Source organism: Micrasema longulum, unplaced genomic scaffold (assembly GCF_059751315.1).
Source record: "Micrasema longulum isolate JH-2025_06_02 unplaced genomic scaffold, ASM5975131v1 h1tg000293l, whole genome shotgun sequence".
In the NCBI taxonomy this organism is placed as follows: domain Eukaryota; kingdom Metazoa; phylum Arthropoda; class Insecta; order Trichoptera; family Brachycentridae; genus Micrasema; species Micrasema longulum.
The window spans coordinates 156,089-170,248 of NW_028277497.1; the positions used below are offsets into that span (position 1 = coordinate 156,089).

The window sequence follows — 14,160 nt, forward strand, 5'->3', positions numbered from 1 at the left end:
TCTGTACGCTGCGCGATGTTTTATCAATTTTTAAAGATTTAACTTTGTTTTTCGTCTTCTGATGAGGAGACTTGTCATATTCCGCAGTAAAATCCATCTATTCTCGCTAACATTTTCTCCGTTCAGCTGTCCGAGCGTACCTCGCCCCGCGCCCCCTCCCAAGCAAAAGAATGAAAGTCACCGAAGCCAAAGAGTTCTTCGAGGCAAAATCTAACAGGCAAGCGCGGCAACCGTTTTCATGTCTTCAGTCTGTTAATGTACTCCGCACCGATCGCTTGGCCTAAATGACTCCACGAACACAACACAACTAAACTTATCTGTACCATTCTCAACGCTGTACCCCCACAGCGACTTGACCTAACGAACCTTAACCGCGAACTGACGACAAAAAAACGTAATAATTTTTAAAATTAGTATCCCTCTTTACGTTAGTTTGACTGACTGTTAAACTGTTTTAAGTGAACTTTATAATTAACGGACAAGTGACATCTTACTACTGACTAGTTGATTAAAATACATTTAGGTGTTAGTGGTTTCTGCTAGGATACTTTGATCAGTTCCGGTGAGTTTTTGATTTTTTTTTTAAATTTATGTCATAGTATTTTATTTTTAGTGAATTATTAATAAATTGTTATAATACCAAATGAATAATTATTGTGAATTTCGATTTTAACTTTTCATGTGCAAAACTTATCTTTTGAGTTGATCATTATTATTTTATTATTTATTTTTAATCAATTAATTTAATTGATTACAAAGTAAATATATACATATAACATAAAAGACAAACTTATCCCTATCTTCGTGAGTTTGTCTGGCCTGTCTTGAGTTGTGAGATAATAAAACCAAAAGTGGAAGCATATACAATATTTTAAATACACAAATGAGAATTACTTAATTAAGTTTACTCTTGAAGATTAAACAAAAACAATCAAATGATTTATTGATTGACATCAGTTTGTTTCCCAGTTTCTTGTGTAAATTATATGAAACAATCTTGTTACTAAATATTTAAATAATTAAATTTAAACGAACTGCGTTTTATTTAATAAAACTTATTTTTATGTTTACTAGAGAAATATATTTTTTTTATACAAAATAAATCATTATTAGCGTCCTTGTAATTTGACCAAATATTTCTATTTTAGTGGTCATTTTCAACAAGTTGTAAATTACTCACTATTAGAAAAAATAAATAAAGTTGAAGTAGAGTGAGGCTCGAACCTCGGACCTCTGATCCGTGAGTCTGCAACACTAACCACGGGACGAAAACTCTATATAAAGTCAGAAAAATAATAAATATAAGTATTAAATAATATAAATAATTTTCATTCGTATAACATTCAAATGTTTTTAAAAACGTTTTTCTGCATATATTCACAAAATCAAAAAACATGTTATCACGTAAACAAAAACTATTCTTTTTTATCTTTGTTATCTACAAAACACATCTATCAAATACTGCAAGCAATAATTGCATACTGGTTTTCGTATACAAAATAGCCAAGTCCAAATAAACTCAATAACCTGTTGACATTGACCGCCGTTTGGTTTTTGCATATCAAGTTCAAAGCAGCTGAGGTCCGATACTGATTTTATAAAACTACAAGAAACCCATACAGAGGATCAAGAATTCATAATGGTTAAATTATTTTCTATTACTATTCAATGTCTTGTGATTATTTCCATTTAAATTGACTAATGGTAGATTTGTCATTCCTAAAGCGTATAAAAATGCGAACGCATTTACACACGAACGCATTTAATTTAATATGAATTGAGTACATATATTTTTTGATTTTAAAAATATTTCAAAGACAAAATTGCATCAGGTTGTATAATATATACTTGGGTATAAGAAACTCTCGGATCAGAGATCCGTCCGATTCAAACCCCAATCTACCCCAACTTAATTCTTATTTTCTAATAGTGAATAATTTACTACGTCCCAAAAATGTTCCGATTTTGACACTTTAATTGCGCATTTCATCGACCCTTATTTCAATCATAAATTATTTACGATGGTTGAAGAAATCTTGGCTAACTTGGTTGTAAATTTTAACGTTTTTGTATTCATAAAAATCACAGAAAAATAAGACACCTGTGTTGTAAATATCTTATATAAATAAATTAAAAATATTAATGAATATAATAGAAAAATATTAAAAATAATTATGTTAATTTTTTTTTAACTCAACCAACAAAAATATTTAAGAGATATACAATTTCCCGCAGTTGTCATAGTTTTTTTTTCAGTGACATACATATTTTTATAAATAAAAATGAAAACAGAATTACAATTTTTTATGTTAAATTTTTTTTTGCCGAGATAGGTTATAATCAATTGGTAAACATATTGTGTTAAATTACGTGCTGGTATTAAAAGTTGGGAATACATGACAAAAAAAATCAAGTGTAAAATAAGCTATTAACCATTATATCGTTCGAAGCAATCCTATTTAGTTATTTTTTAGAAGTACAATGTTCCATTTAAAACTCCAAAAAAAACAAATATAAGTTTTATTAGCTAAGACGCATTTAAGTGAAGCGAAAGTGTACTACTTTTATTCCACTGATCAGATACAGTGCGGCAACTCAGTTATTTGGATGTTTGATGTTCTGTTTATTTAACGCTGCTATTTTAAATTACACCAATTACTGTTATGATCTTATTTATGATATTTAATCGAATTTATATAGTCAGTATTTTTAGCCAAAAGATTAATACAATTATTTGTTGTCGTTATATTTTAAAACCTAGTGTATTTTAATGATGGGATTTTTAAAACATGATAATGTTAGTACATTGAATAATATGAATATGTTTATTCATATTCTTCAATATACTCATACTTATAAAATAAATTTATATATTTATATAAATATGCACATATGATATTTAAAATGAAATGTGAATATTAAAACTACTGAATTGAATTTATTTTTTTTTTTAAACTGATTGACGGATTTTTTTTCTAAATTTTAAAAAAAACTTTCGAACTATTTTTAATAAAAAAACTATCGTTTAGTTACCCTTTTTTATTTTTAGTAGTGAAGATAGATAAATTATAAAGAAAGGTACACATAAAACATAATTGTAAACATTATAAATAAGGATATACGTGTATACAACTAGAATAAGTTCATAAAACTTACGAAATGAATAATTATTAATATGTAAATATAATATGACTATAATTATTATCACGAAAATACATATTTCGAGTATTGACTTGTATCTATTATATTTTTAAAATTACGTTGTTATTTTTTTTTTATTTCACCACAACAGGCCAAAAGGCCCAACTACTGGTGAATGGCACAGAACACTCAGGCTTAAGAAACAATTTTTTTTTTGTTCTTATCGAGAATCAAACTCTTCGAGCGTGAGTCAAGCAGCTAAGTCATTTAATTTATTTGCGTGAATTTATTTTGAAATTATAAAAAAATAATGAGTTAAATTAACGTACGCGTATTAATGTTGTTTAATAAAATCATAACGAGTATCTATTTTTAAAAATTACTGAGATATTACTTCTTTTGTTTTATTACGAGAATCACTTTACGTGGGTTTTATGAGAAAAAACTCCCAGACTAAGCAAAAAAAACAACAAAATATTGCTTTATCAAAGATGAGTCAATACAAAAAAATTAAACTCGTTTCATTCGAGAACTTTTTGTTAATGTAAAGTATAATAATAAGCAATGACGAAGTGTTTACAGTTTGAGTCGAGAAGAATTTAAGTTGATGTAATTATTTTTTATTCATACATAAATTTTGAAAAACAAATGTATTCGAACCTAAACCTGTTTGATAACACGACTGTTAACATTCCATTACGACGGTTTTATTTGAAATTTTTAAATAAATGGTATTTAATTCTTCGACTGTCAAACCTTTTTGGGCAAATTGAGTACCTTAGGTATCGAATTATTGTTACACCCTGATAATTTAAAAATGAAATTTTAGCAGGATGTCACATCCAAAAATAACATTCACCTATTTCGTGAATCACAGTTTCAAAGCATCTGAATACTCATTGATATAACTTAGAAATTCAAGCAACATTTTTTACGTACAATTTTTTTTACAAAATAAATTTTTCTGTAAATCAAAAAAAATAATTAAGATAATTAATAGCATTATTGCTATTTTTTAGCGTTCAGAGTGCCGGTTATATTACAACTGCTATGGTTTTTCCATTATACTACTATGATTCCCATCTAGACTGTGAAGATAATAAATATCATTTATAATATGAATAGAGTGAAAAAGTCAAAATGTTTATTTTATGGAATTAAAATAATAATCATGGTTTATTAATATAATTAAATTTCATTGTCGACTACATGTTTTAGTTAATAGATTTCTCTGGATTATGTCTAATTTGCCTTACTATGTACAACCTGTTTTAAGGTAGACATTTTGATGCAAAATAAATAAAAAAAACCTACCTACTAGTTAATATATTATAACGTGATATAATATTAAAATCTACTATTTATTATTTAAGAATTTATCTTGGTAAATTTTCTGATTTTTCTCTACCAAAACCCTGTAACCATTTTTTTTAAATTTATTTAATTGAATCGGGGTTTTGGAATGTTTGGGTAACAAATTTATACAATATTTTTTTTTATATAAATTTACCTTATTTCTTAGATCCCGAATTCCTCAAACAATTTGAAATGGGGTATCTAAATAGCTTTTTAAAAATAGTTTTATCTATCGATTTTGGAGCAGATTTGAGAGGTTTTAGTATTGATTTATTAATGCTCTTCGATCCTATTATGCCTTTGAATACTTTTATATTTTACTTTAAAATTATATATTTTTTTAAAAAAACATGCTTAAAATGGCGTAACTTCCGTAATTATTAAGTAAGTACTGAAATTTGCGAACCAAAAAGTGCTTTTATTTATTTTTAAATAGTAAATAAAAAATGAATATTAAATAAATAAAAGTGTTTGCAGAAATATTTGCACTTTGATCATTTACCCAAATATTTTAATTTTTGGGGCATTTTAAATGCGTTGTTAATAATACACTATTAAGATTATCAAGTTGGGGTAGAGCGGGTTTTGAACCTTGAACCTCTGATCCGTGAGTCCGCTATACTTACTTCACTGCACTCCAAAATATAGGTATCTGCCTACTTGTGAATTAAAAAAAATATATGTATCTATTAGATATAATTTTAAAAAAGCAAATCTTATGTAGGTAAACATGTATTTTTAAATTTTATTATGTCGTTTTGGAAGACTTCAATCAAATTTGATAGTATGAGATTTCTTAATTATATTCAGAAAACCTACATATTTCACTTATATGTTAATCTACACGATTGTGTGATTTTTAGTTAAACGTTGAAATGAAATACATAGTTGAAATTAAATACAGTTTTTCAATAAATAGATATGTCGGAAATCAAACCCAAGACCTCGTGCATGTATAAAAACTTTATTTCACTACAAAATGAACAGCATTCGCTTTTAGTCTCAACGCCCCTTATTTAATATACTAAATAAATTAAATGATCACAAATAATTTATTCAATATTCACGGTGTTTTTTTAAACATGAAATAACTTTACATAGAATAAATGAAGGAAATATTTTTTGGGCTAAGTTTGTTTTTATTGTGTTCGAAAACATTTAATCACAAATTATTTTTTTGATAACAATATCCCAAAAATGTCTTCCGCGACTAGTAATCACGTAGCGCTTTCGGTTATGTCTGAAATGTCCAACGTTAAATTGGCTTCCAATGATTCAAAACTTACGGGTTTACTTGAACAGACAGTTGACTTAACGTAGTTCAATAAAAAAATAAATGTCGTCAAATCACCTGATCGTGGAAGCCTATCAACCGAACCATTTCTAAAAATAATGTTCTGACCAAATTTTTCACACAGTAAATTCATGGTTTTACCAAGTACCCTATTCGTTTGATGAACTGAATATTGTTTTAAAAGTTAATTTCTACATTTTACAAGTGTTATTCGTTGTTAATATTGTTACAAATCACGATTCGTCGTAGTGCCTGCAATATCTGTAAAGCGATTTTCGTTAGTAAACTTTTTTTTATTTAACGTTTAGATTACACAATTTTGTTTTAACAAAACATACTCAAATGTACCATTTTGATGAATTTCCTTTTTTTTTCTTTTTGCTGTCAATTAAAAATACATTAACAAAATTCATCACCAACAAGTCATTGTTTAAATTATCTTCTTTATTAAAAAAAAAATTACTTATCCCTTATATGTAATGGAAATAGATAACTGAGATAAACTATGAAATAACTGGTGAATGACCAGCATAGATACAATGTAAAAGAAATAAATATATTAAGTTATACAATATATAATAATATGTAAATGTTGTATGATGCATTATATATAAACATAATATTTATGTATAAATTATAATATGTCGGTAGTCAGATGGCAGAAGGGAACATCTGTACTTTTTTCTATTTTTTAGTTTTCAAAAGTTTTATTTAATATTTCAGTAAATAAATCTACTTTTTTTTACATTAAATACATTCATATAGATTAAGAATGGTATTTCATTATCGAAAAACAACACTAAAATATTTTAGTTTGGGGATTGAAGTCTTGAAATTGAGTCGTATTCCAGCTCTCCTGAACATTTTTGAAAATTACAGATGGTCCCTTCTGCCATCTGACTACCGATGTATACTTGTATATGTGTGTGAATATATATGTATGTGTGTGTGTGCGTGTGTGTGTGTGTGTGTGTGTGTGTGTGCATGTGTGTGCAATGTGCATGTTTATTAATGAATGCATTGTAAATGCTCCGATTCAACACGGATATTCTAGTGAGTCGGAGGAGGTTCACAGGCGTGAGTCGTTTCTAGTTGTGTCACTGTAATTAACTAATGTAATCGTAAACCTTTATCAACAAATTACAACAGGGATGGAGAATACCTTAAATAAGGGAATATGAAAGTATAGACATTTACAGGGCTTATGACCTGTCATTGGTTGTTTTAAGTGGCCACTTTACGCACTGTGTAACATTCACCATTTTGCCTATGTTTGAACATCCATATTTTTTCTCATTTGGTGATGTATCCAAAATAAAACAAGTTTATTGGATTATAATTCTACTTTATTTGTTATAAAATATACAAAGGGTATATTGTTAGGACATTTTCAAACAAACTAACTTAAATATTTACAAAGTTTCCTTATATACTATTTTATGTTTGTGGATTATTATACAAGCCAAAATAAGTAAAGTAATTAAAATTCAACACCAATAAAGAGTTACAGCAAAAATTTTCATTTTCAATACAATCCTGTATAAATGAAATCAATATTTTTATAATTATTATATTAATTTTATGGTCATACAATTACAAATATTTTTAAATAATGGAAGGGTTTTCCCCAACATAACCAAAATATTCTTCTTATATACTCAGTATACCCTAATTGAATTTTAATTACTGTTCTGATTTGGCTAAAAATCCACAAACATAAAATAGCAATTATTTTTAGTAAATAAGGAAACTTTGTAAATATTTAAGTGAGTTTGTTTGAAAATGTCCTAACAAGACGAAACGCGTCACAATATACCCTTTGTATATTTCATAAAAAATAAAGTAAAATTATAATCCAGTAAACTTGTTTTATTTTGGATACATCACTAAATTAAATACTGAATTCTACCAATTGTCTGCATACACAATTAATCCATATTTCTCTCCATTCTTCCATTTGTTGATTTTAGTGTAAGTAAGTTATAGAACTGAAACCTTTATTGTTGCGAAGAAATTCATCTGACTGAATTATTTGACATACTAGGCATTGCCTAGACTTCCATATTCTCTTATTTAAGGTATTCTCCATCCCTGTTGTAATTTGTTAATCTTAATAACTCCAGAGGAGGTGAAATCCAGTCTTTCGTCTACGAACATTTGGACCAACTCAAATATTGTATACCTATATATAATATTTCAGACAAAAAAAAAATTCAATAATATAGCATCTTTTTTTAGCTATTATTTTAGTGCTTACAGTAATTATTATTAATTTAAATGCATCCCGAAAAGATTTTATAATTCTAAAAAATCTTCCGGTGCGACGATGCGACAAAACCTAAAAAAAACTGGTATTAATTTGACAAGAGATAATGTTACCATATTTGAAAAATACTTTGGCTATTTTACTTACATGGCCGTCCAATCAATACATTATTAATAATGAGAATAAATCAATATCAGACAACGTTATCAAGATAATATACCATGTAATTATTATTGTATTACTCGATCTGTTAAAGACCTATAGATTGAAGTTCAAGTATCGACTGTATGCAAGTGTATTATGTGGGTGCATTTATCTGGATCTAGTAACTCGACTTGTTAGCATGCTTTGTCATAGGAAAACCTTTATTATGGACTATTGACGGCATTTACGAGATTTCCAATGACCCGGTTTAGTTCTGCGTAAACGTGTTATGGTCAGACAACTCTCAGTTGAGGTGATGCAGGTAAAGAGAAAATCAAAGTTATGCCACAAAAAAAATACTTTTCAATTTTCGTATTCCGCTAATGATATTTTCAACACCTGGTCACTGCGTTTGCCTATCATGCAAGAAGTCTCGACTTCGTTCCCCGAACTGATTAACGTATTTATTTTATTTTAAGTATTTTTATATAAGATACAATTTTTATGGTCCGTCGACTGGCTCCTGAAGTAAAATACTCATCTTTATAAAATACATACCTTTATGAAACAATCATGATGTATTTACGCTGCGGCAGATATACTTATAAGTGCAGTATTCTACGCATTATTAGGTGAAGATGAGCAATTGATGCAGATGATAATAGGACAGACAATGTCAAATACTTAGGAGTTATTGTTGATATAAATTTAAAGTGGAAACAGCAGATTGAAAATGTTACTAATAAACTTAAGAAATTAACGTATTTATTCAAAACTATTCGAAATATAATTAATGTACAGGAACTTTTAAAGATTTATTTTGCATTGTGCCAATCAATTTTGGAGTACGGTATAATCGGTTGGGGTGGTGCGAGTGACACAGTTCTAAATAGTGTATTGGTTGCACAAAAATCCATCATTAAAATAATACTCAGAGTCCCGATACAGACATCCACTGAAGAAATATTCCATAAATCACAACTTATGACACCAAAACAATTATACGCTAAAACAATACTCACTTATAGATTCAAACACTACTCTTACTCAAATGAAAGACATAACCCCCACAATACATCACATACAAATAATATAATCACTAGATCCTCAACACATAAACAACTTAAACAAATACAAACTAATACCACTTTCAGACAAAGGGATTTTGAGTATTATTCAATTAAAATCTATAACCTACTTCCACTATCTATTAAAGCAATTAGTAATGAGAAAATGTTTAAAAAGGCTATAAAAAAATGGATAGTGGAGCTAGGTAGAAGTAAAATGGATTGTCTCATTCGCCCATACCAATGCTGAATCAACTGCTCCACAACTGTATGGCTATTGCTAGGTTTTTGTTGTTTTCATTGTGTGTTTTGTAGTGTTTTGTAATATAAATAATATAGATGTATATAAATACCTTGTTTTTAAAACTGTCTGAATATTTGTTTAATTATGTTTGTTTTTTAAGTGAGTCTTCTTTGTTTATTCTCAAATGTAATAAAAAAAAATCCAAATTGTTAAGTGTCCTCGGCACGGGAAACCCCAGTGAGGTCACATTATTTTTATTATTAATTTATAGTTTGTAAGCGAAAAATATGAATAAATAAATAAAAAATAAATAAATAATTTTCGTATTACTATTTCTACTTTGACTGTTCTGGGAATAAACAAATTAATAAAATTGTAAGTGCAAATTGTAGGCTTGGAAAAAATATGAATATTACATATTGTGTAAGGTGGTAACCTTAAACAGCCAATGACAGATAAATGAATAGACCTTTATATTTGCTTATCAAAAAAAATATTTATTTTTGTTAAAAATATATAAAAAAATGTAGGTTCTATAAACAAAAAAATATAAGTTTTGGAATCCTTAAAATGTCAAGATGAACGAAAAATACAGATCTGTGTAAAAATTAGAACCAGGATTCCGAACGAGTGTTTTTTATTCGATGGCTACCTCAGGCAAAAACTCGGAAAATAAAATTAATAGATAAGACTTCGTTGCGAAATGGTCGGCGCGTTCTCCTACACTATTTAAGTCCTGGGCTTAATTTTTGGCATGGTGGACATGAAGTATTAGGTTAAAAGGTGGTTTTACCCTGAAATATTTCGCCCTCCCTCTACTGGCGCCTAATAAGAAGGACAAATCATCTCACCTCTGCACCATTACAGGTCTTTTTGCAGCAATAGACGCTGAGAGATAAATGTTGATAATTCTTTTAAATTTGGTAAAGAATTTGAAAAACGTTATTTTAGTATTTTTTTCTTATATGGTTTTTTCATTATTTATTTATTATTTTTAAAAAGTCATAAGAGTTATATAAGAAAGAATGTAAGGTCTAGTCATTTTTTATTTTGTCTGGAAAGTGTAGACATTGACTGCTTTTTCAGATTGACTTTAAATTTGTCTCGAGTGCTAAGGTAGGCCATTGTAGTGTTAAAGTCGATTAAATAGTATTTTTGACAGTCCAACGTCTGTTTTTGCTTTTTGTGGTTGTTGTCTGGTATATTATATTTGTGTATATTGGCATTTTTGGTTAATGCTATGTTATCATTTTGTATGTTCCCAGTGCAATTTTGCTAACGATTTTTATCGCCTTCATTGTCGTCAAGTTTTTGTTTTATGCTAAATTGTTGTGTTTTTTCGTATAATCAGTCGTAAGGGTCAGAGAGGATAAGTAGTATGTAAGTTTAATAATTCTATTTTGTTGTCTTTATATTCTTATTGGGTTTGTTTTGTTACCAGTGGAAAGTGATCATGCAGCTCAATGTGTTTTTAATTTAACTATGAATTAATCAATTAAACTTTATTTTTCAAGCAAATTCAGTCTTTCGGCCCAACTGTATGATACATTATTGATATGCTTTTTAACCACATTTCACAGTAGGCAGATAAACTCAATAGGTACACGCTTTAAATGAAAGTAAAGAAAGTCAGCACGACATGGCCTCTTCAATCTTCATAAAAAAATGTTTTTTATATGTATTTTTAACTAAACGAAATCACATTACTAAATATTCAATATTGCGTATTCCGTATATATTTATGTATTTATTTCAATACAATCATGATAACATAAATGGTTCTGCTTAAAGGTGCGATAAAAATAATAATGCGATGGATTTATTGAGTATCTGCATAGATTATTGAAAGGACGCCCGTTTTTTTTAAGGTTTTTAACATATAACGATACTATTAGTAAAAAACAAATTATGTACATACGTATATACAGGAAATTTGTAGTCACTACTAACATACAATATTAACAGAGAAACACGCCCCTCAGTTTTTGATTTCTCAACAAATGGTTAGAATTTCTTTGGAAACAAATATGTAATACTTGCAAAAAACAGTCGACGCCGACGATCCCCGAATGCTATATGCGTAAAAATTCAAAACTCATATTATTATTTTCCCCCTTCTTATAATCAATTAATTATACCAAAATATTTTGTAAATGGACTTAAAATTATATAAAACACAATAAAATAACTGATTACTATAACTGGACTAGACCAGTCAGACGATATTGGTCACGACAAAATCCGATCACCAGTAAAAGTAATTAATAAATAAATGTGTTAATTTTTATAATTAAAATGAACTGGCATCAAAAAATGCCAATAAAAAAATTCAATCTCGTCACAAAATTATCAATTTTAAAATGAATATAATATTTTAGTCGCTTTGATTTCTTTAAATAATTCCTTTAAGTGTCATTTTTATGAAATAACTGTGCTGGAAAAAAGTAAACAAATGGTAAAAAAACAGGATTCTATCTTTGAACCTCTGATCCGTAAGCCTGGATAAATATCACAAGACCATAACCTGAAATAAATGTGCATATAAATGTTGGCTGGATATTTGTATATTGATTATTGATAAATGCGTATTTTCTTTCTACAGTAAAGGCATAGAGCAATATTAAATAAATAAATAAGTAAAAGCGAAATGATGAAGTGTTCTTCTTATTGTATTTGCTTTTGTCTGTAGCATTAAAATATTGTTCTGTTTTCCTAAAATATCACCAACTACGTGACAAAACCGTATCTCGTTTATTTGGACCCTTGTTAAAATAAATGGAAGCCTTCTCTGGCAGGACCCATAAACAACGTTTGATTTTTTATTGTGTCTGGGGATTTCGTCCTTCTCCCACTGTTCACTTATCTTATTCTAGCGTATCTAAATTCATTGATGTGTCAAGTAGAAAACGAATAGCCACTTTTTTAATTGGTTTTCAAATTGTCTCTCAGAATTAAATTTATATATGAAGACGCTTTTCGCAAAATCGTTCCTTCATTTTCAATTACAAGGTTGGACAACGTAAAAAAAAAAGATTATTTTCGTAAAAGAATGAAGATTGTTTTCTTAAAAAAACAACCGACAACATTAACTGAAAGAAAAGAGAAAAGCGAATACGCTTTTGTAATATTTGGAAAAAATCGATGATCCCTAAAAAAAGTATTGTGAGTGTTAATTTGTCCCATTCAGTAACGATATTTTTTCCGGGTAATTTAGTACCTCTATTATTATCATCTGTTAAGTACCAAGTAGAAGAAAATGTTTTACAGCGGTGAGGTTTTTGTTTACTGTGCATGTTATAAAATATTTGTATATTACCACATACCTGGCGGCCTCCGTGGTGTAGTGGTCAAGACGCTTGACTCACGCACGGAAGGTTCCGGGTTCAATTCCCGGTGAGAACACAAAAATGAAAATGTGATTTTTCTCAATCCTGGGTGCTCTGTGATGTAATTCACCACTGTAATTAGGCCTCCTGGCCTGTTGTGGTACAAAAAAAAATGAAAAAAAATGTAAAAATGTAAAAATACCGACTTTTCTGTGTCGACCGGTTTTGAGATTTATCCGTTTCTTCGTCAGGACACCAATTAAACCTACATGTAGAACCCACTATACAACTTCACCATAGTTGTTGAAAAATAATCTAAAACCAACATGCAATATAATTTAATAATGAACCTTTCCATGCACTGATTAGGTTAAAATTGAAATAAAATTTAACTAAAAAATAATAATGTGATAAAAATCAACAATAAGGAAATATTTTACATAAAGAAAGCATTAAAAAATAAGGTTCCTTTGATCAATAATCAGACGACCTTTCAATATAGCCCATTATATGATGTTTTCATTGTAATAGTCGCCCTATACTTAATAAATTTAGACCCTCCCTTCATCCCCTCCTTTTTTATTCTGTAACTTTTTCTCCAACAAAGTATTTTTGTAACCTAATCAGTGCATATAAGGGTTGCTCATTAAAATGCATGGCTTGTTGGTTTAATATTTTTGTGCAACAACCATGGTGAAGGAGTAGAGTGGGGTTTGCAAGTTGGTTTAATTGGTGTCCTGACAAATAGAGAGGATACGTCTCAAAACCAGTAGACCTAAAATAGTCAGTAAAATATTATATACAAATATTTTATAACATTTTGTATAACTTGTTATATGTTAAGTTTCATCGTCAAAAATTATAAGTTTTTTTTTATAATATTATTTTAAAGCAGTTAACAGTTTTATATTTCAGTTTTAAACAGTGATTGTGATTGCAACAGTGATTGCAACAGTTTTAATTCAGTCGTGGACACTAAATATTTAGATTATTTAACATTTTTTTGGATTTTTTTTTTCCATTTCATATCCATGCTAAGTATTTTTACTGATATTTGTGGCCAAATTGAAATTTTTTGGTAAGCTGTATTGCCACTTATTATTTGTTTCATTTAATTCTATTAAATCCTTTTATAACGAAAGTTTTCAGCAACAAAAATTACTCATCATATAAAACGTGGTTTAAAGTATAAATAAAATCGAAGGAAAAGGCAATTGAATTGCCTAAAAAATTTATGTGAACACCTTTATTTTTACATATTTTTTCTGTTTTAAATATTTTTTAGTTTATTTAAATAAAAAGTTTTTTTTTGTGTTTTTGTC

The 14,160-nt window shown here is 28.3% G+C and overlaps 1 long non-coding RNA gene across 1 annotated transcript in view; it reads left to right on the forward strand.

Moving 5' to 3' along the window:
* Positions 1-244: 244 nt before the first annotated feature.
* The window catches only part of LOC148282794 (uncharacterized), a 43,259-nt gene continuing 29,343 nt past the window's right edge, over positions 245-14,160 (forward strand). Inside the window, exon 1 of the long non-coding RNA XR_015822020.1 lies at positions 245-562. This is a non-coding gene — a long non-coding RNA (uncharacterized LOC148282794). The remainder of the gene's footprint in view (positions 563-14,160) is intronic.